Below are 26663 nucleotides of genomic sequence, written 5' to 3' on the forward strand. Positions count from 1 at the left end.
GGCAGATTGCAGGAGCTATTTAGTACTATCAAACCAGCCCGACTTGGCACTGGTGACACCTCTGGTCTGGGAACCATCCTGCCTATCGTGGATTTTCAGGGGCCAGCCGGCCACTCTCAGCCATATGCCCCCAAAAACAAACCACGGCCCTTTTCTCTGGCAAACAAAACTCAACTGCCCCTCTTCTGGATGGCAAATTTTAGGACGCACTTTGTACTACGAAAACCGCCCGACGTGGCACTGGTGCCACCTTGTGTCAGGGAACCATCCTGCATATCGAGCTTTTTAAGGAGCCAGCCGGCCACGCCCAGCCATATACCCCCAAAAACAAACCACGGACCATTTCTCATGGAAACAAAAATCCGCTGCCCCGCGTCTGGATGGCAGATTGCAGGAGCCACTTTGCACCATCAAGCCAGCCCGACTTGGCACTGGTGCCACCTTGGGTCTGGGAACAATCCTGCATATCGTGGATTCTAAGGAGCCAGCCGGCCACTCCCAGCCACAGGCCCCCAAACACAAACAACGGCGCTTTTCCCTGGAAAACAAAACTCGCCTGCCAGCTTTTTGATGGCAGATTGCAGGAGCCACTTGGTACTATCAAATCATCCCAACTTGGCACTGGTGCCACTATGGGTCTGGGAACCATCCTGCCTATTGTAGCTTTTCAGGAGCCAGCCGGTCACTCCCAGCCATAGGCCCCCAGACACAAACCTCGGACCGTTTCCCTGGCAAACAAAATTAAGCTGCCCCGATTCTGGATGGCAGATTGCAGGAGCCACTTGGTAGTGTCAAACCAGCCCGACTTGGCACTGGTGCCACCATGGGTCTGGTAAACATCCTGCCTATCGTAGCTTTTCAGGAGCCAGCCGGTCACTCCTTGCCATAGGCCCCCAGACACAAACCTCGGCCCGTATCCCTGGCAAACAAAAGTAAACTGCCCCGCTTTTGGATGGCAGATTGCAGGATGCATTTGGTACTATCAAACCTGCCCGACTTGGCCCTCGTGCCACCTTGGCTCTGGGAACCATGCTGCGTAACGTAGATTCTACGAGGACAGGCGGCCACTCCCAGCCACAGGCCTCTAAACAAAAACAACGGCGCTTTTCCCTGGAAAACAAAACTCGCCTGCCAAATTTTTGATGGCAGATTGCAGGAGCCACTTGGTACTATCAAACCAGCCCAACTTGGTACTGGTGCCACCATGGGTCTGGTCACCATCCTGCCTATCGTAGCTTTTCAGGAGCCAGCCGGTCACTCCCAGCCATAGGCCCCCAGACAAATATCTCGGCCCGTTTCCCTGGCAAACAAAAGTAAGCTGCCCCGCTTCTGGATGGCAGATTACAGCAGCCACATGGTACTATCAAACCAGGCCAACATGGCACTGGTGCCACCTTGGCTCTGGGAACCATCCTGCCTATCGTGGATTTTCAGGCGCCAGTCGGCCACTCTCAGCCATATGCCCCCAAACACATACCACGGCCCTTTGCTCTGGCAAACAAAACTCAACTGCCCCTCTTCTGGATGGCAAATTGCAGGACGCACTTGGTACTACGAAAACAGCCCGACTTGGCAGTGATGCCACCTTGGGTCAGGGAACAATCCTGCGTATCGATCTTTTTAAGGAGCCAGCCGGCCACGTCCAGCCATATACCCCCCAAAAAAAACCACGGAACTTTTCTCCAGCAAACAAAAATCCGCTGCCCCGCGTCTGAATGGCAGATTTCAGGAGCTATTTAGTATTATCAAACCAGACCGACTTGGCACTGGTGCCACCATGATTCTGGTAACCATCCTGCCTATCGTAGCTTTTCAGTAGCCAGCCGGTCACTCCCAGCCATAGGCCCCCAGACACAAACCTCGGCCCGTTTCCCTGGGAAACAAAAGTAAGCTGACTCGCTTCTGGATGGCAGATTGCAGGAGCCACTTGGTACTATCAAACCAGCCCAACTTGGCACTGGTGCCACCTTGGCTCTGGGAACCATCCTGCGTATCCTGGGTTCAAAGGAGGCAGCCGGCCACTCCCAGCCACAGGCCTCTAAAGAAGAACAACGGCGCTTTTCCCTGGATAACAAAAGTCGCCTGACAACTTTTTGATGGCAGATTGCAGGAGCCACTTGGTACTATCAAACCAGCCCAACTTGGCACTGGTGCCACCATGGGTCTGGTCACCATCCTGCCTATCGTAGCTTTTCAGGAGCCAGCCGCTCACTCCCAGCCATAGGCCCCCAGACAAATATCTCGGCCCGTTTCCCTGGCAAACAAAAGTAAGCAGCCCCGCTTCTGGATGGCAGATTGCAGGAGCCACATGGTACTATCAAACCAGGCCAACATGGCACTGGTGCCACCTCTGGTCTGGGAACCATCCTGCGTATCGTGGATTCTAAGGAGCCAGCTGGCCACTGCCAGCCACAGGCCCCCAAACACAAACAACGGTGCTTTTCCCTGGAAAACAAAACTCACCTGCCAACTTTTTGATGGCAGATTGCAGGAGCCACTTGGTACTATCAAACCAGCCCAACTTGGCAACAAGTGGTTCCTGCAATCTAACATCCAGAAGCGGGGCAGCTTACTTTTGTTTGCCAGGGAAATGGACCGTTGTTTGTGTTTGGAGGCATATGGCTGGGAGTGGCCGACTGGCTCCTTAAAATCCACGATACGCAGCATGGTTCCCAGACCAGAGGTGGCACCAGTGCCAAGTCGGGCTGGTTTGATAGTACAAAGTGGCTCCTGCAATCTGCCATCCAGAAGCAGGGCAGCTTACTTTTGTTTGCCAGGGAAACGGGCCGGGCTTTCTGTCTCGGGGCCTATGGCAGGGAGTGACCGGCTGGCTCCTGAAAAGCTACGATAGGCAGGATGGTGACCAGACCCATGGTGGCACCAGTGCCAAGTTGGGCTGGTTTGATAGTACCAAGTGGCTCCTGCAATCTGCCATCAAAAAGTTGGCAGGCGAGTTTTGTTTTCCAGGGAAAAGCGCCATTGTTTGTGTTTGGGGACCTGTGGTTGGGAGTGCCCGGCTGGCTCCTTAGAAACCACGATACGCAGCATGGTTACCAGACAAGAGGTGCCACCAGGGCCAAGTTGTGCTGGTTTGATACTACCAAGTGCGTCCTGCAATCTGCCATCCAGAAGCGGGGCAGCTTACTTTTGTTTGCCACGGAAACGGGCCGTTGTTTCTGTTTGGGGGCCTGTGGCTGGGAGTGGCCGACTGGCTCCTTAGAATCCACAATACGCAGGATGGGTCCCAGACCAGAAGTGGCACCAGTGCCAAGTCGGACTGGTTTGATAGTACCAAGTGGCTCCTGCAATCTGCCATCCAGAAGCGGGGCAGCTTACTTTTGTTTGCCAGGGAAACGGGCCGAGGTTTGTGACTGGGGACATATGGCTGGGAGTGACCGGCTGGCTCCTGAAAAGTTACGATAGGCAGGATTGTGACCAGACCCATGGTGGCACCAGTGCCAAGTTGGGCTGGTTTGATAGTACCAAGTGGCTCCTGCAATCTGCCATCAAAAAGTCGGCAGGCGAGTTTTGTTTTCCAGGGAAAAGCGCCGTTGTTTGTGTCTGCGGGCCTGTGGCTGGAGTGGCCGGCTGGCTCCTTAGAATCCACGATACGCAGCATGGTTCCCAGACCCAAGGTGGCACCAGTGCCAAGTTGGGCTGGTTTGATAGTACCAAGTGGTTCCTGCAATCTGCCATCAAAAAGATGGCAGGCGAGTTTTGTTTTCCAGGGAAAAGCGTCGTTGTTTGTGTTTGGGGGCCTGTGGCTGGGAGTGGCCGGCTGGCTCCTTAGAATCCACGATACACAGCATGGTTCCCAGACCCAAGGTGGCACCAGTCCCAAGTTGGGCTGGTTTGATAGTACCAAGTGGTTCCTGCAATCTGCCATCCAGAAGCGGGGCAGCTTACTTTTGTTTGCCAGGGAAACGGGCCGAGCTTTGTGTCTGGGGGCCTATGGCTGGGAGTGACCGGCTGGCTCCTGAAAGGCTACGATAGGCAGGATGGTGACCAGACCCATGGTGGCACCAGTGCCAAGTTGGGCTGGTTTGATAGTACCAAGTGGCTCCTGCAATCTGCCATCAAAAACTTGGCAGGCGAGTTTTGTTTTCCAGGGAAAAGCGCCGTTGTTTGTGTTTGGGGGCCTGTGGCTGGGAGTGGCCGGCTGGCTAATTAGAATCCACGACAGGCAGGATGGTTCCCAGACCAGAGGTGACACCAGTGCCAAGTCGGGCTAGTTTGATGGTGAAAAGTGGCTCCTGCAATCTGCCATCCAGAAGCGGGTTAACTTACTTTTGTTTGCCAGGGAAAAGGGCCGAGGTTTTTGTCTGGGGGCCTATGGCTGGGAGTGACCGGCTGTCTCCTGAAAAGCTACGATAGGCAGGATGGTGACCAGACCCATGGTGGCACCAGTGCCAAGTTGGGCTGGTTTGATAGTACCAAGTGGCTCCTGCAATCTGCCATCAAAAAGTTGGCAGGCGAGTTTGTTATCCAGGGAAAAGCGCCGTTGTTTTTGTTTGGGGGCCTGTGGCTGGGAGTGGCCGGATGGCTAATTAGAATCCACGATACGCAGCATGGTTCCCAGACCAGAGGTGGCACCAGTTCCAAGTTGGGCTGGTTTGATACTACCAAGTGCGTCCTGCAATCTGCCATCCAGAAGCGGGGCAGCTTACTTTTGTTTGCCAGGGAAACGGGCCGAGGTTTTGTCTGGGGGCCTATGGCAGGGAGTGACCGGCTGGCTCCTGAAAAACTACGATAGGCAGGATGGTGACCAGACCCATGGTGGCACCAGTGCCAAGTTGGGCTGGTTTGATAGTACCAAGTGGCTCCTGCAATCTGCCATCAAAATGTTGGCAGGCAAGTTTTGTTTTCCAGGGAAAAGCGCCGTTGTTTTTGTTTGGGGGCCTGTGGCTGGGAGTGGCCGGCTGGCTCCTTAGAATCCACAATACGCAGCATGGTTCCCAGACCCAAGGTGGCACCAGTGCCAAGTTGGGCTGGTTTGATTGTAGCAAATGGTTCCTGCAATCTACCATCCAGAAGCGGGGCAGCTTACTTTTGTTTGCCAGGGAAACGGGCCGAGCTTTGTGTCTGGGGGCCTATGGCTGGGAGTGACCGGCTGGCTCCTGAAAAGCTACGATAGGCAGGATGGTGACCAGACCCATGGTGGCACCAGTGCCATGTTCGGCTGATTTCATAGTACCAAGTGACTTCTGCAATCTGCCATCAAAAAGCTGGCAGGCGAGTTTTGTTTTCCAGGGAAAAGCGCCGTTGTTTTTGTTTGGGGGCCTGTGGCTGGGAGTGGCCGGCTGGCTCCTTAGGATCCACGATACCCAGGATGGTTCCCAGACCAGAGGTGGCACCAGTACCAAGTCGGGCTGGTTTGATAATAACAAGTGGATCCTGCAATCTGCCATCCAGAAGCGGGGCAGCTTACTTTTGTTTGCCAGGGAAACGGGCCGAGCTTTGTGTCTGGGGGCCTATGGCTGGGAGTGACCGGCCGGCTCCTGAAAAGCTACGATAGGCAGGATGGTGACCAGACCCATGGTGGCACCAGTGCCAAGTCGGGCTGGTTTGATAGTACCAAGTGGCTCCTGCAATCTGCCATCCAGACGCGGGGCAGCGGATTTTTGCTTGCTGGAGAAAAGTTCCGTGGGTTTTTTTTGGGGGTATATGGCTGGACGTTGCCGGCTGACTCCTTAAAAACATCGATACGCAGGATGGTTCCCTGACCCAAGGTGGCATCACTGCCAAGTCGGGCTGTTTTCGTAGTACCAAGTGGCTCCTGCAATTTGCCATCCAGAAGAGGGGCAGTTGAGTTTTGTTTACCAGAGAAAAGGGCCGTGGTTTGTGTTTTGGGGCATATGGCTGAGAGTGGCCGGCTGGCGCCTGAAAATCCACGATAAGCAGGATGGTTCCCAGAGCCAAGGTGGCACCAGTGCCATGTTGGCCTGGTTTGATAGTACCATGTGGCTCCTGCAATCTGCCATCCAGAAGCGGGGCAGCTTACTTTTGTTTGCCAGGGAAACGGGCCGAGGTATTTGTCTGGGGGCCTATGGCTGGGAGTGACCGGCTGGCTCCTGAAAAGCTACGATAGGCAGGATGGTGACCAGACCCATGGTGGCACCAGTGCCAAGTTGGGCTGGTTTGATAGTACCAAGTGGCTCCTGCAATCTGCCATCAAAAAGTTGGCAGGCGAGTTTTGTTTTCCAGGGTAACGCGCCGTTGTTTTTGTTTAGAGGCCTGTGGCTGGGAGTGTCCGCCTGTCCTCTTAGAATCTACGTTACGCAGCATGGTTCCCAGAGCCAAGGTGACACCAGTGCCAAGTTGGGCTGGTTTGATAGTAGCAAGTGGTTCCTGCAATCTGCCATCCAGAAGAGGGGCAGCTTACTTTTGTTTGCCAGGGAAACGGGCCGAGGTATTTCTCTGGGGGCCTATGGCAGGGAGTGACCGGCCGGCTCCTGAAAAGCTAAGATAGGCAGGATGTTTACCAGACCCATGATGGCACCAGTGCCAAGTTGGGCTAATTTGATACTACCAAGTGGCTCCTGCAATCTGCCATCCAGAATCGGGGGTGCTTACTTTTGTTTTCCAGGGAAACGGGCCGAGGTTTGTGTCTGGGGGTTTATGGCTGGGAGTGACCGGCTGGCTCCTGAAAAGCTACGATAGGCAGGATGGTGACCAGACCCATGGTGGCACCAGTGCCAAGTTGGGCTGGTTTGATAGTACCAAGTGGCTCCTGCAATCTGCCATCAAAATGTTGGCAGGCGAGTTTTGTTTTCCAGGGAAAAGCGCCGTTGTTTGTGTTTGGGCGCCTGTGGCACGGAGTGGCCGGGTGGCTGCTTAGAATCCACGATACGCAGGATGGTTCCCAGACCCAAGGTGGCACCAGTGCCAAGTCGGGCTGTTTTGACACTACCAAGTGGCTCCTGCAATCTGCCATCCAGAATCGGGGCAGCTTAATTTTGTTTGCCAGGGAAACGGTCCGAGGTTTGTGATGGGGGCCTATGGCTGGGAGTGACCGGCTGGCTCCTGAAATGGTACAATTGGCAGGATGGTTCCCAGACCCATAGTGGCACCAGTGCCAAGTTGGGATGATTTGATAGTACCAAGTGGCTCCTGCAATCTGCCATCAAAAAGCTGGCAGGCGAGTTTTGTTTTCCAGGGAAAAGCGCCGTTGATTGTATTTGGGGGCCTGTGGCTGGGAGTGGCCGCCTGGCGCCTTAGAATCTACGTTACGCAGCATGGTTCCCAGACCCAAAGTGGCACCAGTGTCAAGTTGGGCTGGTTTGAGAGTACCAAGTGGCTCCTGCAATCTGCCATCCAGAAGCGGGGTAGCTTACTTTTGTTTGCCAGGGAAACGGGCAGAGCTTTCTGTCTGGGGGCCTATGGTTGGGAGTAACCGGCTGGCTCCTGAAAAGCTACGATAGGCAGGATGGTTCCCAGATCCAAGATGGCACCAGTGCCAAGTCGGGGTGGTTTGATGGTGCAACGTGGCTCCTGCAATCTGCCATCCTGACGCGGGGCAGCGGATTTTTGTTTCCAAGAGAAATGGTCCGTGGTTTGTTTTTGGGGCTATATGGCTGGGCGTGGCCTGCTGGCTCCTTAAAAAGCTACGATAGGCAGGATGGTTCCCTGACCCAAGGTGGCACCAGTGCCAAGTCGGGCGGTTTTCGTAGTACAAAGTGCGTCCTAAAATTTGCCATCCTGAAGAGGGGCAGTTGAGTTTTGTTTACCAGAGAAAAGGGCCGTGGTTTGTTTTTGGGGGCATATGGCTGATAGTGGCCGTCTGGCGCCTGAAAATCCACGATAGGCAGGATGGTTCCCAGACCAGAGGTGGCACCAGTGCCAAGTCGGGCTGGTTTGATAGTACTAAATAGCACCTGCAATCTGCCATGCAGAAGCGGGGCAGCTTACTTTTGTTTGCCAGGGAAACGGGCCGAGGTTTGTGTCTGGGGGCCTATGGCTGGGAGTGACCGGCTGGCTCCTGAAAAGCTACGATAGGCAGGATGGTTACCAGACCCATGGTGGCACCAGTGCCAAGTTGGGCTGGTTTGATAGTACCAAGTGGTTCCTGCAATCTGCCATCAAAAAGTTGTCAGGCGAGTTTTGTTTTCCAGGGAAAAGCGCCGTTGTTTGTGTTTGGGGACTGTTGGTGGGAGTGGCCGGCTGGCTCCTTAGAACACAGGATACGCAGGATGGTTCCCAGACCCAAGGTGGCACCAGTGCCACGTCGGGCTGGTTTGATGGTGAAAAGTGGCTCCTGCAATCTGCCATCCTGAAGCGGGGTAGCTTACTTTTGTGTGCCAGGGAAACGGGCCGAGGTTTATGACTGGGGGCCTAGGGCTAGGAGTGACCGGCTGGCTCCTGAAAAGCAACAATAGGCAGGATGGTTCCCAGACCCAAGGTGGCACCAGTGCCAAGTTGGGCTGGTTTGATGGTACCAAGTGGCTCCTGCAATCTGCCATCAAAAAGTTGTCAGGCGAGTTTTGTTTTCCAGGGAAAAGCGCCGTTGATTTTGTTTGGAGGCCTGTGGCTGGCAGTGGCTGCCTGTCGTCTTAGAATCCGGGTTAAACAGCATGGTTCCCAGAGCCAAGGTGGCACCAGTGCCAAGTTGGGCTGGTTTGATGGTGCAAAGTGGCTCCTGAAATCTGCCATCCAGAAGTGCGGTAGCTTACTTTTGTGTGCCAGGGAAACAGGCCGAGGTTTGTGTCTGGGGGCCTATGGCTGGGAGTGACCGGCTGGCTCCTGAAAAGCTACGATAGGCAGGATGGTGACCAGACCCATGGTGGCACCAGTGCCAAGTTGGGCTGGTTTGATAGTACCAAGTGGCTCCTGCAATCTGCCATCAAAAAGTTGGCAGGCGAGTTTTGTTTTCCAGGGAAAAGCGCCGTTGTGTGTGTTTTGGGGCCTGTGGCTGGGAGTGGCCAGCTGGCTCCTTAGAATCCACGATACGCAGGATGGTTCCCAGACCCAAGGTGGCACCAGTGCCAAGTCGGGCTGGTTTGTTAGTACCAAGTGGTTCCTGCAATCTGCCATCCAGAAGCGGGGCAGCTGAATTTTGTTTGCCAGAGAAAAAGGCTGTTGTTTGTGTTTCGGGGCCTGTGGCTGGCAGTGGACGGCTGGGTCCTGAAAATCCATGATACGCAGCATGGTTCCCAGACCCAAGGTGGCACCAGTGCCAAGTAGGGCTGGTTTCATAGTACCCAGTGGCTCCTGCAATCTGCCATCCAGAAGAGGGGCAGTTGAGTTTTGTTTTCCAGAGAAAAGGGCCGTGGTTTGTGTTTGGGGCCTATGGCTGAGAGTGACCGGCTGGCTCCTGAAAAGCTACGATAGGCAGGATGGTGACCAGACCCATGGTGGCACCAGTGCCAAGTCGGGCTGGTTTGATAATACTAAATAGCTCCTGCAATCTGCCATCCAGACGCGGGGCAGCGGATTTTTGCTTGCTGGAGAAAAGTTCCGTGGGTTTTTTTTGGGGGTATATGGCTGGACGTTGCCGGCTGACTCCTTAAAAACATCGATACGCAGGATGGTTCCCTGACCCAAGGTGGCATCACTGCCAAGTCGGGCTGTTTTCGTAGTACCAAGTGCGTCCTGCAATTTGCCATCCAGAAGAGGGGCAGTTGAGTTTTGTTTACCAGAGAAAAGGGCCGTGGTTTGTGTTTGGGGGCATATGGCTGAGAGTGGCCGGCTGGCGCCTGAAAATCCACGATAGGCAGGATGGTTCCCAGAGCCAAGGTGGCACCAGTGCCATGTTGGGCTGGTTTGATAGTACCATGTGGCTCCTGCAATCTGCCATCCAGAAGCGGGGCAGCTTACATTTGTTTGCCAGGGAAACGGGCCGAGGTATTTGTCTGGGGGCCTATGGCTGGGAGTGACCGGCTGGCTCCTGAAAAGCTACGATAGGCAGGATGGTGACCAGACCCATGGTGGCACCAGTGCCAAGTTGGGCTGGTTTGAGAGTACCAAGTGGCTCCTGCAATCTGCCATCCAGAAGCGGGGTAGCTTACTTTTGTTTGCCAGGGAAACGGGCAGAGCTTTCTGTCTGGGGGCCTATGGTTGGGAGTAACCGGCTGGCTCCTGAAAAGCTACGATAGGCAGGATGGTTCCCAGATCCAAGATGGCACCAGTGCCAAGTCGGGGTGGTTTGATGGTGCAAAGTGGCTCCTGCAATCTGCCATCCAGAAGCGGGGCAGCGGATTTTTGTTTCCAAGAGAAATGATCCGTGGTTTGTTTTTGGGGCTATATGGCTGGGCGTGGCCTGCTGGCTCCTTAAAAAGCTACGATAGGCAGGATGGTTCCCTGACCCAAGGTGGCACCAGTGCCAAGTCGGGCGGTATTCGTAGTACAAAGTGCGTCCTAAAATTTGCCATCCAGAAGAGGGGCAGTTGAGTTTTGTTTACCAGAGAAAAGGGCCGTGGTTTGTTTTTGGGGGCATATGGCTGATAGTGGCCGTCTGGCCCCTGAAAATCCACGATAGGCAGGATGGTTCCCAGACCAGAGGTGGCACCAGTGCCAAGTCGGGCTGGTTTGATAGTACTAAATAGCACCTGCAATCTGCCATGCAGAAGCGGGGCAGCTTACTTTTGTTTGCCAGGGAAACGGGCCGAGGTTTGTGTCTGGAGGCCTATGGCTGGGAGTGACCGGCTGGCTCCTGAAAAGCTACGATAGGCAGGATGGTTACCAGACCCATGGTGGCACCAGTGCCAAGTTGGGCTGGTTTGATAGTACCAAGTGGCTCCGGCAATCTGCCATCAAAAAGTTGGCAGGCCAGTTTTGTTTTCCAGGGAAAAGCGCCGTTGTTTGTGTTTGGGGGACTGTGGGTGGGAGTGGCCGGCTGGCTCCTTAGAACACACGATACGCAGGATGGTTCCCAGACCCAAGGTGGCACCAGTGCCACGTCGGGCTGGTTTGATGGTGAAAAGTGGCTCCTGCAATCTGCCATCCTGAAGCGGGGTAGCTTACATTTGTGTGCCAGGGAAACGGGCCGAGGTTTATGACTGGGGGCCTAGGGCTAGAAGTGACCGGCTGGCTCCTGAATAGCAACAATAGGCAGGATGGTTCCCAGACCCAAGGTGGCACCAGTGCCAAGTTGGGCTGGTTTGATGGTACCAACTGGCTCCTGCAATCTGCCATCTAAAAGTTGTCAGGCGAGTTTTGTTTTCCAGGGAAAAGCGCCGTTGATTTTGTTTGGAGGCCTGTGGCTGGCAGTGGCTGCCTGTCGTCTTAGAATCCGGGTTACGCAGCATGGTTCCCAGAGCCAAGGTGGCACCAGTGTCAAGTTGGGCTGGTTTGATAGTACCAAGTGGCTCCTGCAATCTGCCATCCAGAAGCGGGGCAGCTTACTTTTGTTTGCCAGGGAAACGGGCCGAGGTATTTGTCTGGGGACCTATGGCTGGGAGTGACCGGCTGGCTCCTGAAAAGCTACGATAGGCAGGATGGTTCCCTGACCCAAGGTGGCACCAGTGCCAAGTCGGGCGGTTTTCGTATTACAAAGTGCGTCCTAAAATTTGCCATCCAGAAGAGGGGCAGTTGAGTTTTGTTTACCAGAGAAAAGGGCCGTGGTTTGTTTTTGGGGGCATATGGCTGATAGTGGCCGTCTGGCGCCTGAAAATCCACGATAGGCAGGATGGTTCCCAGACCAGAGGTGGCACCAGTGCCAAGTCGGGCTGGTTTGATAGTACTAAATAGCACCTGCAATCTGCCATGCAGAAGCGGGGCAGCTTACTTTTGTTTGCCAGGGAAACGGGCCGAGGTTTGTGTCTGGGGGCCTATGGCTGGGAGTGACCGCCTGGCTCCTGAAAAGCTACGATAGGCAGGATGGTGACCAGACCCATGGTGGCACCAGTGCCAAGTTGGGCTGGTTTGATAGTACCAAGTGGCTCCTGCAATCTGCCATCAAAAAGTTGGCAGGCCAGTTTTGTTTTCCAGGGAAAAGCGCCGTTGTTTGTGTTTGGGGGACTGTGGGTGGGAGTGGCCGGCTGGCTCCTTAGAACACACGATACGCAGGATGGTTCCCAGACCCAAGGTGGCACCAGTGCCACGTCGGGCTGGTTTGATGGTGAAAAGTGGCTCCTGCAATCTGCCATCCTGAAGCGGGGTAGCTTACATTTGTGTGCCAGGGAAACGGGCCGAGGTTTATGACTGGGGGCCTAGGGCTAGAAGTGACCGGCTGGCTCCTGAAAAGCAACAATAGGCAGGATGGTTCCCAGACCCAAGGTGCCACCAGTGCCAAGTTGGGCTGGTTTGATGGTACCAACTGGCTCCTGCAATCTGCCATCTAAATGTTGTCAGGCGAGTTTTGTTTTCCAGGGAAAAGCGCCGTTGATTTTGTTTGGAGGCCTGTGGCTGGCAGTGGCTGCCTGTCGTCTTAGAATCCGGGTTACGCAGCATGGTTCCCAGAGCCAAGGTGGCACCAGTGTCAAGTTGGGCTGGTTTGATTGTACCAAGTGGCTCCTGCAATCTGCCATCCAGAAGCGGGGCAGCTTACTTTTGTTTGCCAGGGAAACGGGCCGAGGTATTTGTCTGGGGACCTATGGCTGGGAGTGACCAGCTGGCTCCTGAAAAGCTACGATAGGCAGGATGGTGACCAGACCCATGGTGGCACCAGTGCCAAGTTGGGCTGGTTTGATAGTACCAAGTTGCTCCTGCTATCTGCCATCAAAAAGTTGGCAGGTCAGTTTTGTTTTCCAGGGAAAAGCGCCGTTGTTTGTGTTTGGGGGACTGTGGCTGGGAGTGGCCGGCTGGCTCCTTAGAACACAGGATACGCAGGATGGTTCCCAGACCCAAGGTGGCACCAGTGCCAAGTCGGGCTGGTTTGATAGCACCAAGTGGCTCCTGCAATCTGCCATCCAGAAGCGGGGCAGCTTACTTTTGTTTTCCAGGGAAACGGACCGAGGTTTTTTTCTGGGGGCCTATGGCTGGGAGTGACCGGCTGGCTCCTGAAAGGCTACGATAGGCAGGATGGTGACCACACCCATGGTGGCACCAGTGCCAAGTTGGGCTGGTTTGATAGTACCAAGTGGCTCCTGCAATCTGCCATCAAAAAGTTGGCAGGCGAGTTTTGTTTTCCAGGGAAAAGCGCCGTTGTGTGTATTTTGGGGCCTGTGGCTGGGAGTGGCCAGCTGGCTCCTTAGAATCCACGATACGCAGGATGGTTCCCAGACCCAAGGTGGCACCAGTGCCAAGTCGGGCTGGTTTGTTAGTACCAAGTGGTTCCTGCAATCTGCCATCCAGAAGCGGGGCAGCTGAATTTTGTTTGCCAGAGAAAAAGGCTGTTGTTTGTGTTTCGGGGCCTGTGGCTGGCAGTGGACGGCTGGCTCCTGAAAATCCATGATACGCAGCATGGTTCCCAGACCCAAGGTGGCACCAGTGCCAAGTAGGACTAGTTTCATAGTACCCAGTGGCTCCTGCAATCTGCCATCCAGAAGAGGGGCAGTTGAGTTTTGTTTTCCAGGGAAAAGGGCCGTGGTTTGTGTTTGGGGCCTATGGCTGAGAGTGACCGGCTGGCCCCTGAAAATCCACGATAGGAAGGATGGTTCCCAGATCCAAGGTGGCAGCAGTGCCATGTTGTGGTGGTGTGATAGTCCCAAGTGGCTCCTGCAATCTGCCATCCCGAAGTGGGGCAGCTGAATTTTGTTTGCCAGAGAAAAAGGCTGTGGTTTTTGTTTGGGGGCCTATGGCTGGGAGTGGCCGGCTGGCTCCTGAAAATCCATGATACGCAGCATGGTTCCCAGACCCAAGGTGGCACCAGTGCCAAGTGGGGCTGGTTTCACAGTGTCAAGTGCCTCCTGCAATCTCCCATCCAGAAGCGGGGCAGCTGAGTTTTGTTTGCCTGTGAAACGGGCCGTTGTTTTTGATTGGGGTCTGTGGCCGAGAATGTTCAGCTGGCTCCTGACAATCCACAATATGCAGGATGGTTCCCAGACCCAAGGTGGCACCAGTGCCAAGTCTTGCTGGTTTGATAGTACCAAGTGGCTCCTGCAATCTGCCATCCAGAAGCGGTGCAGCTGAGTTTTGTTTGCCAGAGGAAAGGGCCGTGGGTTGTGTTTGGGGGCATATGGCTGGGAGTGGCCGGCTGTCTCATTAAAAAGATCGATACGCAGGATGGTTCCCAGACCCAAGGTGGCACCAGTGCCAAGTCGGGCTGTTTTTATAGTACCAAGTGCGTCCTGCAATTTGCCATCCAGAAGAGGGGCAGTTGAGTTTTGTTTGCCAGAGAAAAGCGCCGTTGTTTGTGTTTGGGGGCTTGTGGCTGGGAGTGGCCGACTGGCGCCTTAGAATCTGCGATACGCAGCATGGTTCCCAGACCCAAGGTGGCACCAGTTCCAAGTTGGGCTGGTTTGATAGTACCAAGTGGCTCCTGCAATCTGCCATCCAGAAGCGGGGCAGCTTACTTTTGTTTGCCAGGGAAACGGGCCGAGCTTTGTGTTTGGGGGCCTATGGCTGGGAGTGACCGGCTGGCTCCTGGAAAGCTACAATAGGCAGGATGGTGACCAGACCCATGGTGGCACCAGTGCCAAGTTGGGCTGGTTTGATAGTACCAAGTTGCTCCTGCAATCTGCCATCAAAAAGTTGGCAGGCGAGTTTTGTTTTCCAGGGAAAAGCGCCGTTGTTTGTGTTTGGGGGCCTGTGGCTGGGAGTGGCCGGCTGGCTCCTTAGAATCCACGATACGCAGGATGGTTCCCAGACCCAAGGTGGCACCAGTGCCAAGTCGGGCTGGTTTGATACTACCAAGTGGTTCCTGCAATCTGCCATCCAGAAGCAGGGCAGCTTACTTTTGTTTGCCAGGGAAACGGGCCGTGGGTTTTGTTTGGGGGCATATAGCTGAGAGTGGCCCGCTGGCCCCTGAAAATCCACGCTAGGCAGCATGGTTCCCAGATGCAAGGTGGCACCAGTGCCAAGTCGGGCTGGTTTGATGGTGCAAAGTGGCTCCTGCAATCTGCCATCCAGAAGCGGGGCAGCTGATTTTTGTTTGCCAGAGAAAAATTCCGTGGATTGTTTTTGGGGGCATATTGCTGGGAGTGGCCGGCTGGCTCCTTAAAATGCTCGATACGCATGATGGTTCCCAGGCCCAAGGTGTCACCACTACCAAGTCGGCCTGCGGTTTTAGTATCAAGTTCACCCTGCAATTTGCCGTCCAGAAGAGGGGCAGTTGAGTTTTGTTTGCCAGAGAAACGGGCCGAGGTTTCTGTTTGGGGGCATATGGCTGAGAGTGGCCGGCTGGCCCCTGAAAATCCACGATACACAGCATGGTTCCCAGATCCAAGGTGGCACCAGTGCCAAGTTGGGCTGGTTTGATAGTCCCAAGTGTCTCCTGCAATCTGCCATCCAGAAGCGGGGCAGCTTACTTTTGTTTGCCAGAGAAATAGGCCTAGGTTTTTGTTTGGGGGCCTGTGGCTAGGAGTGGCCTGCTGGCTCCTAAGAATCCACGATACGCAGGATGTTTACCAGACCCATGGTGGCACCAGTGCCAAGTTGGGCTGGTTTGATAGTACCAAGTGGCTCCTGCAAACTCCATCAAAAAGTTGGCAGGCGTGTTTTGTTTTCCAGGGAACAGCGCCGTTGATTTTCTTTGGGGGCCTGTGGCTGGGAGTGGCCGGCTGGCTCCTTAGAATCCACGATACGCAGGATGGTTCCCAGACCCAAGGTGACACCAGTGCCAAGTCGGGCTGGTTTGTTAGTACCAAGTGGTTCCTGCAATCTGCCATCCATAAGTGAGGCAGCTAAGTTTTGTTTGCCAGAAAAAAGGGCCGTGGTTTTTGTTGCGGGCCTGTGGCTGGGAGTAGCCGGCTGGCTCCTTAAAATCCACGATAGGCAGGATGGTCCCCAGACCCAAGGTGGTACCAGTGCCAAGTCGGGCTGGTTTGATAGCACCAAGTGGCTCCTGCAATCTGCCATCCAGAAGCGGGGCAGCTTACTTTTGTTTGCCAGGGAAACGGGCCGAGGTAATTGCCTGGGGACCTAGGGCTGGGAGTGACCGGCTGGCTCCTGAAAAGCTACGATAGGCAGGATGGTGACCAGACCCATGGTGGCACCAGTGCCAAGTTGGGCTGGTTTGATAGTACCAAGTTGCTCCTGCAATCTGCCATCAAAAAGTTGGCAGGCGAGTTTTGTTTTCCAGGGAAAAGCGCCGTTGTTTGTGTTTGGGGGCCTGTGGCTGGGAGTGGCCGGCTGGCTCCTTAGAACACAGGATACGCAGGATGGTTCCCAGACCCAAGGTGGCACCAGTGCCAAGTCGGGCTGGTTTGATAGCACCAAGTGGCTCCTGCAATCTGCCATCCAGAAGCGGGGCAGCTTACTTTTGTTTTCCAGGGAAACGGACCGAGGTTTTTTTCTGGGGGCCTATGGCTGGGAGTGACCGGCTGGCTCCTGAAAGGCTACGATAGGCAGGATGGTGACCAGACCCATGGTGGCACCAGTGCCAAGTTGGGCTGGTTTGATAGTACCAAGTGGCTCCTGCAATCTGCCATCAAAAAGTTGGCAGGCGAGTTTTGTTTTCCAGGGAAAAGCGCCGTTGTGTGTATTTTGGGGCCTGTGGCTGGGAGTGGCCGGCTGGCTCCTTAGACCACAGGATACGCAGGATGGTTCCCAGACCCAAGGTGGCACCAGTGCCAAGTCGAGCTGGTTTGTTAGTACCAAGTGGTTCCTGCAATCTGCCATCCAGAAGCGGGGCAGCTGAATTTTGTTTGCCAGAGAAAAAGGCTGTTGTTTGTGTTTCGGGGCCTGTGGCTGGCAGTGGACGGCTGGCTCCTGAAAATCCATGATACGCAGCATGGTTCCCAGACCCAAGGTGGCACCAGTGCCAAGTAGGACTAGTTTCATAGTACCCAGTGGCTCCTGCAATCTGCCATCCAGAAGAGGGACAGTTGAGTTTTGTTTTCCAGAGAAAAGGGCCGTGGTTTGTGTTTGGGGCCTATGGCTGAGAGTGACCGGCTGGCCCCTGAAAATCCACGATAGGAAGGATGGTTCCCATATCCAAGGTGGCACCAGTGCCATGTTGTGCTGGTGTGATAGTCCCAAGTGGCTCCTGCAATCTGCCATCCAGAAGTGGGGCAGCTGAATTTTGTTTGCCAGAGAAAAAGGCTGTGGTTTTTGTTTGGGGGCCTATGGCTGGGAGTGGCCGGCTGGCTCCTGAAAATCCATGATACGCAGCATGGTTCCCAGACCCAAGGTGGCACCAGTGCCAAGTGGGGCTGGTTTCACAGTGTCAAGTGCCTCCTGCAATCTCCCATCCAGAAGCGGGGCAGCTGAGTTTTGTTTGCCTGTGAAACGGGCCGTTGTTTTTGATTGGGGTCTGTGGCCGAGAATGTTCAGCTGGCTCCTGACAATCCACAATATGCAGGATGGTTCCCAGACCCAAGGTGGCACCAGTGCCAAGTCTTGCTGGTTTGATAGTACCAAGTGGCTCCTGCAATCTGCCATCCAGAAGCGGTGCAGCTGAGTTTTGTTTGCCAGAGGAAAGGGCCGTGGGTTGTGTTTGGGGGCATATGGCTGGGAGTGGCCGGCTGTCTCATTAAAAAGATCGATACGCAGGATGGTTCCCAGACCCAAGGTGGCACCAGTGCCAAGTCGGGCTGTTTTTATAGTACCAAGTGCGTCCTGCAATTTGCCATCCAGAAGAGGGGCAGTTGAGTTTTGTTTGCCAGAGAAAAGCGCCGTTGTTTGTGTTTGGGGGCTTGTGGCTGGGAGTGGCCGACTGGCGCCTTAGAATCTGCGATACGCAGCATGGTTCCCAGACCCAAGGTGGCACCAGTTCCAAGTTGGGCTGGTTTGATAGTACCAAGTGGCTCCTGCAATCTGCCATCCAGAAGCGGGGCAGCTTACTTTTGTTTGCCAGGGAAACGGGCCGAGGTTTGTGTTTGGGGGCCTATGGCTGGGAGTGACCGGCTGGCTCCTGGAAAGCTACAATAGGCAGGATGGTGACCAGACCCATGGTGGCACCAGTGCCAAGTTGGGCTGGTTTGATAGTACCAAGTTGCTCCTGCAATCTGCCATCAAAAAGTTGGCAGGCGAGTTTTGTTTTCCAGGGAAAAGCGCCGTTGTTTGTGTTTGGGGGCCTGTGGCTGGGAGTGGCCGGCTGGCTCCTTAGAATCCACGATACGCAGGATGGTTCCCAGACCTGAGGTGGCACCAGTGCCAAGTCGGGCTGGTTTGATACTACCAAGTGGTTCCTGCAATCTGCCATCCAGAAGCAGGGCAGCTTACTTTTGTTTGCCAGGGAAACGGGCCGTGGGTTTTGTTTGGGGGCATATAGCTGAGAGTGGCCCGCTGGCCCCTGAAAATCCACGCTAGGCAGCATGGTTCCCAGATGCAAGGTGGCACCAGTGCCAAGTCGGGCTGGTTTGATGGGTCAAAGTGGCTCCTGCAATCTGCCATCCAGAAGCGGGGCAGCTGATTTTTGTTTGCCAGAGAAAAATTCCGTGGATTGTTTTTGGGGGCATATTGCTGGGAGTGGCCGGCTGGCTCCTTAAAATGCTCGATACGCATGATGGTTCCCAGGCCCAAGGTGTCACCACTACCAAGTCGGCCTGCGGTTTTAGTATCAAGTTCACCCTGCAATTTGCCGTCCAGAAGAGGGGCAGTTGAGTTTTGTTTGCCAGAGAAACGGGCCGAGGTTTCTGTTTGGGGACATATGGCTGAGAGTGGCCGGCTGGCCCCTGAAAATCCACGATACACAACATGGTTCCCAGATCCAAGGTGGCACCAGTGCCAAGTTGGGCTGGTTTGATAGTCCCAAGTGTCTCCTGCAATCTGCCATCCAGAAGCGGGGCAGCTTACTTTTGTTTGCCAGAGAAATAGGCCTAGGTTTTGGTTTGGGGGCCTGTGGCTAGGAGTGGCCTGCTGGCTCCTAAGAATCCACGATACGCAGGATGTTTACCAGACCCATGGTGGCACCAGTGCCAAGTTGGGCTGGTTTGATAGTACCAAGTGGCTCCTGCAAACTCCATCAAAAAGTTGGCAGGCGTGTTTTGTTTTCCAGGGAACAGCGCCGTTGATTTTGTTTGGGGGCCTGTGGCTGGGAGTGGCCGGCTGGCTCCTTAGAATCCACGATACGCAGGATGGTTCCCAGACCCAAGGTGACACCAGTGCCAAGTCGGGCTGGTTTGATTACACCAAGTGGCTCCTGCAATCTGCCATCCATAAGTGAGGCAGCTAAGTTTTGTTTGCCAGAAAAAAGGGCCGTGGTTTTTGTTGGGGGCCTGTGGCTGGGAGTAGCCGGCTGGCTCCTTAAAATCCACGATAGGCAGGATGGTCCCCAGACCCAAGGTGACACCAGTGCCAAGTCGGGCTGGTTTGATAGCACCAAGTGGCTCCTGCAATCTGCCATCCAGAAGCGGGGCAGCTTACTTTTGTTTGCCAGGGAAACGGGCCGAGCTTTGTGTCTCGGGGCCTATGGCTGGGAGTGACCGGCTGGCTCCTGAAAAGCTACGATAGGCAGGATGGTGACCAGACCCATGGTGGCACCAGTGCCAAGTTGGGCTGGTTTGATAGTACCAAGTGGCTCCTGCAATCTGCCATCAAAAAGTTGGCAGGCGAGTTTTGTTTTCCAGGGAAAAGCGCCGTTGTTTGTGTTTGGGGGACTGTGGCTGGGAGTGGCCGGCTGGCTCCTTAGAACACAGGATACGCAGGATGGTTCCCAGACCCAAGGTGGCACCAGTGCCAAGTCGGGCTGGTTTGTTAGTACCAAGTGGTTCCTGCAATCTGCCATCCAGAAGCGGGGCAGCTGAATTTTGTTTGCCAGAGAAAAAGGCTGTTGTTTGTGTTTCGGGGCCTGTGGCTGGCAGTGGACGGCTGGCTCCTGAAAATCCATGATACGCAGCATGGTTCCCAGACCCAAGGTGGCACCAGTGCCAAGTAGGGCTGGTTTCATAGTACCCAGTGGCTCCTGCAATCTGCCATCCAGAAGAGGGGCAGTTGAGTTTTGTTTTCCAGAGAAAAGGGCCGTGGTTTGTGTTTGGGGCCTATGGCTGAGAGTGACCGGCCGGCCCCTGAAAATCCACGATAGGAAGGATGATTCCCAGATCCAAGGTGGCACCAGTGCCATGTTGTGCTGGTGTGATAGTCCCAAGTGGCTCCTGCAATCTGCCATCCAGAAGCGGGGCAGCTGAATTTTGTTTGCCAGAGAAAAAGGCTGTGGTTTTTGTTTGGGGGCCTATGGCTGGGAGTGGCCGGCTGGCTCCTGAAAATCCACGATACGCAGCATGGTTCCCAGACCCAAGGTGGCACCAGTGCCAAGTGGGGCTGGTTTCACAGTGTCAAGTGCCTCCTGCAATCTCCCATCCAGAAGCGGGGCAGCTGAGTTTTGTTTGCCTGTGAAACGGGCCATTGTTTTTGATTGGGGTCTGTGGCCGAGAGTGTCCAGCTGGCTCCTGACAATCCACAATACGCAGGATGGTTCCCAGACCCAAGGTGGCACCAGTGCCAAGTCGTGCTGGTTTGATAGTACCAAGTGCGTCCTGCAATTTGCCATCCAGAAGAGGGGCAGTTGAGTTTTGTTTGCCAGAGAAAAGCGCCGTTGTTTGTGTTTGGGGTCTTGTGGCTGGGAGTGGCCGACTGGCGCCTTAGAATCTGCGATACGCAGGATGGTTCCCAGACCCAAGGTGGCACCAGTGCCAAGTCGGGCTGGTTTGATAGTACCAAGTGCGTCCTGCAATTTGCCATCCAGAAGCGGGGCAGCTAAATTTTGTTTGCTAGAGAAAAGGGCTGTGGTTTGTGTTTGGGGGCCTATGGCCGAGAGTGGTAGGCTGGCCCCTGAAAATCAACGATAGGCAGGATGGTTCCCAGATCCAAGGTGGCACCAGTGCCAAGTAAGGCTGGTTGTATGGTTCAAAGTGACTCCTGCAATCTGCCATCCAGAAGCGGGACAGCTGAATTTTTTTTGCCAGAGAAAAGGTCCGTGGTTTCTTTTTGGGGCATACGGCTGGGAATTGCCGGCTGGCTCCTTAAAATGCTCGATACGCAGGATGGTTCCCAGAGCCAAGGTGGCACCACTGCCAAGTCGGGCTCTTTTTGTAGTACCAAGTGCGTCCTGCAATTTGCCATCCAGAAGAGGGGCAGTTGAGTTTTGTTTGCCAGAGAAAAGGGCCGAGGTTTGTGTTTGGGAGCATATGGCTGGGAATGACCGGCTGGCCCCTGAAAATCCACGATACGCCGGATGGTTCCCAGATCCAAGATGGTACCATTACCAAGTCGGGCTGCTTTGATAGTCCCAAGTGGCTCCTGCAAACTGCCACACCAGAAGCGGGGCAGCTGAGTTTTGTTTGCCAGGGAAATGGGCCGTTGTTTGTGTTTGGGGGCCTGTGGCTGGGAGTGTTCGGCTGGTTCCTGAATATGTACGATACGCAGGATTGTTCCCAGATCCAAGGTGGCAGCAGTGCCATGTTGTGCTGGTGTGATAGTCCCAAGTGGCTCCTGCAATCTGCCATCCAGAAGTGGGGCAGCTGATTTTTGCTTGCCAGAGAAAAGGTCCGTGGTTTGTGTTTGGGGGCATATGGCTGAGAGTGGCCGGCTGGCCCCTGAAAATCCACGATACACAGGATGGTTCCCAGATCCAAGGTGGCACCTGTGCCAAGTCGGGCTGATTTGATAGTACTAAGTAGCTCCTGCAATCTGCCATCCAGAAGCGGGGCAGCTTACTTTTGTTTGCCAGGGAAACGGGCCGAGGTTTCTGTTTGGGGGCCTATGGCTGGGAGTGACCGGCTGGCTCCTGAAAAGCTACAATAGGCAGGATGGTTCCCAGAGCCAAGGTGGCACCAGTGCCAAGTTGGGCTGGTTTGATAGTACCAAGTGGCTCCTGCAATCTGCCATCCAGAAGCAGGGCAGCTGAGTTTTGTTTGCCAGAGAAAAGGGCTTGGTTTGTGTTTGGGGGCATATGGCTGTGTGTGGCCAGCTGTCTCATTAAAAAGACCGACACGCAGGATGGTTCCCAGACCCAAGGTGGCACCAGTGCCAAGTCGGGCTGGTTTGATAGTACCAAGTGGCTCCTGCAATCTTCCATGATCACGTGGAGAAATACTTTCTGGTTTCAGCCATATGCTCTTTCTTCTCTCCCTCAACTTCTCTATCACCTCTCATCTGGTTCACATGCGCTGTCTTCAAGGTCCACAGGCTACTTTTCACAGAATCTTCTGGCCTGATGAAGTAAGAATGATGAATAGAACAGAGCTGGGATATATTTTCCAGTTTGGATAAAATGCATTCTGCACACAAATCCAAGGAGAACGTGCTGCCCCAATGCCCAGAAAATCTTTCACTCCTGCTAGTGTTCTACGTCAACCGCAACTTAGTCTGAAAGAAAAGCTTTTTCTCTGAGAGCATCTGAGAGGTTTGCATGAAGCACTGATATCTGACATATGCAATTTTGAATAGGAGAGGAAAAAGAAAATGGCAAGGAGTTTTTAATTTTAGTGGTTTCAATTTTAATTTCCGTGCACTTTTTCAAAACTTGTCAGCTCAAATGCCCATCAACATCTTTTAGTCATCTGTAAGTCAGTATTCATATAAAATGTGCTTCAAATCCAAAGAATTTCAAATTTGCACTCCAAGCTTCTATGCCTAGATTTATGATTTCCTACACATATTAGATGAAAGGAAGGCCTTTTTTACTGTGGGAGTGCTGGAACACTGGAACAGGTTGCCCAGAGAAGTTGTGGGTGTCCCATCCCTGAAAGTATTCAAGGTCACCTTGGACGGGGCTTGGAGCAGCAACAAAGGAGAAGCTTGATGGTAGAGAAACAAAGTTGGACTATAGAAGAAACTCGGATTGAAGTATAGGATCAAGTTTTCTCTCAGCTCTTGGGGTAAATTCAAAGTTGTACAAAATGACATTTATCTGTGCTATTCACTACTGTAACAGAAAGTTTCATGAAAACTGTACAGAAGATAGTAAATTTTAAAAGAGATAAGAATTACAGCATAAAATCCATGGGATAGGTTACAACATGAGACACTCTCTAAGAGAAAATCTCTGTGTTTCAGCACTTCATCGGGGTAAGATTTCATGAAGTGCCAAAGAAGGCGGCAAAATATCATTCGGGACATTATTTACTGGAATTCAGCCTGGCCATTAGTAGGAACTGCCTTTGAACATATCATGTAGATATACCACACACGCTTTCCCTTCACTGAAAAATTACTGTTTACAACAAATAAGCAATTGACGATCAAAATTGATTGAAAGCATCTTAAACATGTCAAGTATTTCATTGTAGATGATCTGTGATCCAAATGCTTCTTCCACCTTCGAGAGGGACAGAAGAATTCTTCCATATCATGATGGTTTAAAATTGTATCAACCAATGTTTTCTGCTGAAAAGATATCATCTATTTTTTTCTATTTTTGGAAGAAAATATTCCTAGACATACAACAGGTGAGAACTAAGTAATTTTAAAGAAACAAATGAAATGAAAATATTCTGTAAATAGAATGAAATGAAAAGCTGTGTTTTAAATAGGAGCTAAATATTAAACAGAATTTTTGTACCAGGCATTTGAATTACTGCACCAGCTCTTTTGCCCATCAAGAGAGGCATTTAGCATTTCAGTCTTTTCCAAGGTGTTCATGATCTGCTATGCTGATCTCTGTGTGTGCCTAGGTGTGTGTGGAGGGGGGGGCATATGAAGGGGAGTGTGTATGTTTGCTTTACAATTGTTGTGGCAGATTCATGCCTCAGCTCCACATTTTGTTTTAAAAAGGTCACACCGAGTGGATATGAAGTTTACTATCAACAAGAGATCGATTCCCAAATCATCCATTTGACTCTCCCTTATAAATCATGTGCTTTGTTGCATATTTTATCAAATATACTTTCAAGCCAGATGGAGGAAGGAGGATGTGGGAATCCCTCCACCATCTTGCAACTTTTATGTAAGTAGGTTTTCAAGAAAATCATCATTTCTCTTTTAAATATGTCTGGAACAGGCATGATGGTAGTGTCAACCTGTTGGAGTTTTTGTTGCTGGAAGAAGTTGTACAAAAGGATTGGTTTTTACATTGACCAGTTACTGAATCAAGCGCAGGAATACATTGGAAATTTAGCTGGGGGTTCCTTTTCCCAGCAGACTACTTCTAGAACGAGCTTGTACACTGAAGCTGACTCTTTTGCTCTCTTTTTGTTTCTTTCCTATTTTCTTGGCTTCTTTGCCACTATCTAGACAATTTTGGAACTTTGTTCCCAACTAAAATGGTTTCAATAGTCTGATTGTGATCATACATTTTTACAAGGAATTTTTAAAATCTTTCCTCGAGTCCAGAAAGTCAAGGACTTAGATCTTTTTCTTCCCTTATCAATATTGCCATGAAATTGATAAATAAAGACCAACTCTTTATTTTTGTTTTTAACCCACGTAGATAATTCCCATCCATTAATCCATTTTGTGGACCAATAGCTGCCATTCTGATGGAAGCTGTCACTTCTTAACAATAGGCATTCTGTGACTATGTTGACTGCACTTTGGGTGAAGATCCTAACTGGTCTTAGATATACATAGGGAGAAATTTGCTCAGCCAGTGTCAGTCTTAAGCATGCGTATCAGAAGATCTTTCTAGAGCTGGGAATTTTCCCATGAAAGGGATTCAGTTAGGGAAGAGACACTTGTGCCAGAGTTTTACATTCTTCTTGAACACTGCTTAAGGAACTTAGATGCCATGTCCATTTGGATCTCTGTCTGCACAGAACTTTGTCATGCCAGCGCTTTGAAATGCATCTTGAAGAGAATTCACTAGCACAGAATGAAAGAGAGTGGAAGGGGTTGGTGGGGCTAACCAGGCCCAACCCCCCTGCCTAAACCAGGATACCTAGAGCCTCTTGCCCAGGATTCTATCTGGGTGTACTTTTAATGTCTTCAAAGATCCAGGCTCCACAATCTTTCTGGGCAGTCTGTGCCGTGGTTCAGTCACCCTGACAGTAAAGAAACATTTACTGATGTTCAAAGGCAATCTCCTGTATTTCAGTGTGTGCCCACTGCCTCTTGTCTTTTCCCTCAGCATCACTGAAAAGACACTGATTCCCTCCCCTTTGCACTATTGCTTCCATATGTATGTGTGATGCCATGTAGAGGTATGTCAAAAACCTCCCTGAAGCCCAGGCAGATAATATTCCCTTCATCTATCAGTCAAGTTGATTCATCAGAGGAGTTTAAAGTGATGTTCAGCATGAAATTCCCCTGAAAAATCATGCTAACTACATTATTTGGTCATCTGTCATGTGCCTGGCAAGGATTTCCAGGAAGAGCTGCTTCATCAACTTCCTGGGGATAAAAAAGAGGCTGGCTGGTTTGTACTATGGCGAGTCCTCTTAATTGCCTTTTTTGAAGATGGGTGTCATTTGCTAACATCCACTCTTTCGCGTCTTTTGTAGTCTACATCTTAGCAAAACGCTTTTCCACTATGTCTGGCTAGGAAAAACTGTGCCAGCACAGAAAACATCTCCCATCGTGTTCTAGAAGTTGCACGGATGTCTGCCAAGTGTTTGGCAGGAAGAAAAGAAAAGTTGTCCAAAACAGCTTCCAATCGAATGTTCCTGTGATTGGAAAAGTCAGGAGAGTGCAAAGGTACTGTTTTCTATCAGTTGGCAAGGTGCGCACACAATCCCAGTGTTGTACAGCTTGCTTCTTCACCTTCCCGAAGCTGCCGCTCTCGCCGGCTGCCGGAGCCCAAGAAGCGGCTTCTTCGCGCAAAGACGATTGTGCCGCTCACAGGGCTCTCCTTAGCGCGGCTTCTGCCGAAAGACGCCCGGCAGCGGCTCTTACCTCCGGAGAGCATCCTACCTTCGTCTTTAGCTCCTCTTCTCATCTACACCTCGGCAAAAAGCTTCTCCACTATGTCTGGCTAGGAAAAACTGTGCCAGCACAGAAAACATCTCCCATCGTGTTCTAGAAGTTGCACGGATGTCTGCCAAGTGTTTGGCAGGAAGAAAAGAAAAGTTGTCCAAAACAGCTTCCAATCGAATGTTCCTGTGATTGGAAAAGTCAGGAGAGTGCAAAGGTACTGTTTTCTACCAGTTGGCAAGGTGCGCACACAATCCCAGTGTTGTACAGCTTGCTTCTTCACCTTCCCGAAGCTGCCGCTCTCGCCGGCTGCCGGAGCCCAAGAAGCGGCTTCTTCGCGCAAAGACGATTGTGCCGCTCACAGTGCTCTCCTTAGCGCGGCTTCTGCCGAAAGACGCCCGGCAGCGGCTCTTACCTCCGGAGAGCATCCTACCTTCGTCTTTCGCGTCTTTTGTAGTCTACATCTTAGCAAAACGCTTTTCCACTATGTCTGGCTAGGAAAAACTGTGCCAGCACAGAAAACATCTCCCATCGTGTTCTAGAAGTTGCACGGATGTCTGCCAAGTGTTTGGCAGGAAGAAAAGAAAAGTTGTCCAAAACAGCTTCCAATCGAATGTTCCTGTGATTGGAAAAGTCAGGAGAGTGCAAAGGTACTGTTTTCTATCAGTTGGCAAGGTGCGCACACAATCCCAGTGTTGTACAGCTTGCTTCTTCACCTTCCCGAAGCTGCCGCTCTCGCCGGCTGCCGGAGCCCAAGAAGCGGCTTCTTCGCGCAAAGACGATTGTGCCGCTCACAGTGCTCTCCTTAGCGCGGCTTCTGCCGAAAGACGCCCGGCAGCGGCTCTTACCTCCGGAGAGCATCCTACCTTCGTCTTTCGCGTCTTTTGTAGTCTACATCT

The sequence above is a fragment of the Melospiza melodia genome, chromosome 2 (genome assembly GCF_035770615.1).
Source record: "Melospiza melodia melodia isolate bMelMel2 chromosome 2, bMelMel2.pri, whole genome shotgun sequence".
Classification (NCBI taxonomy): domain Eukaryota; kingdom Metazoa; phylum Chordata; class Aves; order Passeriformes; family Passerellidae; genus Melospiza; species Melospiza melodia.